This window comes from Nematolebias whitei, chromosome 1 (assembly GCF_014905685.2).
Source record: "Nematolebias whitei isolate Nwh7 chromosome 1, NemWhi1, whole genome shotgun sequence".
In the NCBI taxonomy this organism is placed as follows: domain Eukaryota; kingdom Metazoa; phylum Chordata; class Actinopteri; order Cyprinodontiformes; family Rivulidae; genus Nematolebias; species Nematolebias whitei.
The window spans coordinates 41,186,802-41,188,026 of record NC_056498.1 but is presented as its reverse complement, the minus strand read 5'-3'; positions in this window follow the sequence as shown (position 1 = coordinate 41,188,026).

Genomic DNA, 1,225 nt, shown 5'->3' with positions numbered 1-1,225 from the left:
TTATTGAGATCATCTTATTGAGATCATCTTACTGAGATCATGTTATTGAGATCATCTTACTGAGATCATCTGGGGGAGTGGTGGCGCAGAGGTTAGAAGATAGGCCTGTGATCAGAAAGTCGCAGGTTCAACTCCCAGTACCATCAACATCAAAATGTGGGTGGAAAAGGTGGAACACCTTCACCAGCCTCCACCCTCATTGGCCCCACTCTGGGCCCCTGAGCAAGGCCCCTAACCCCCACCCTCTGCTCCTAAACAGGTCTCTCTTGAAAATGAGTTCTCGTGACTCAATGAGACTACCTGGATAAATAAAGGCTAAATGAAAAAATGAAAAAAGAAAATTTTACTGAGATCATCTTATTGAGATCATCTTATTGAGATCATCTTATTGAGATCATTTTATTGAGATCATCTTATTGAGATCATCTTACTGAGATCATCTTATTGAGATCATCTTATTGAGATCATCTTATTGAAATCATCTTATTGAGATCATCTTATTGAAATCATATTATTGAGATCATCTTATTGAAATCATCTTATTGAGATCATCTTATTGAAATCATCTTACTGAAATCATCGTATTGAAATTATCTTATTGAAATCATCTTACTGAGGTCATTTTATTGAAATCATCTTATTGAGATCATCATATTGAGATCATCTTATTCCAAAGATTAGCACAAAGTTTAGGTTTATTTTTAAGGCAGATGTCAAATTCTCTGACACTTCCTGGCTGTTTATTCCCCGTTCGTTCAGATCAGGTGTGTCAAAGCAGGGAAACAAGAAAAATATGCAGAATGGTGTTCCTCAAGGATCATGGTTGGGAACCCCTGTTTTCTTCCATCAATGTTCTCCTCTGGTTTTCACCAGACGGGGCACTCTGGTTTGGAATCTGGCATTTATTCTGGTTTTAGCTGTTTTGGTTGAATCTGGACAAGAACTTTATGTGAGCTTATGTGTTTAGCATGAACTGTTAGTGATCGGTCTCAGCTACTACCACACCAGATTTTAGTTTAATATCTATAAAACAGACTGGGTTTTAGCCATTTTTATGTTTTCTAAAATCAGTTATCTGTAGCGACCATCTTGAATTGTGTTGACTCCAAACCTTAAATCAGTTGGAGAGTTACATCCAACATTTTTTTCCTGAAAATTGCAATAAAATCCAATTGATGTTCATAAGATATTTTGCCAACAGACAAACAGTTAACTGACCATTAAT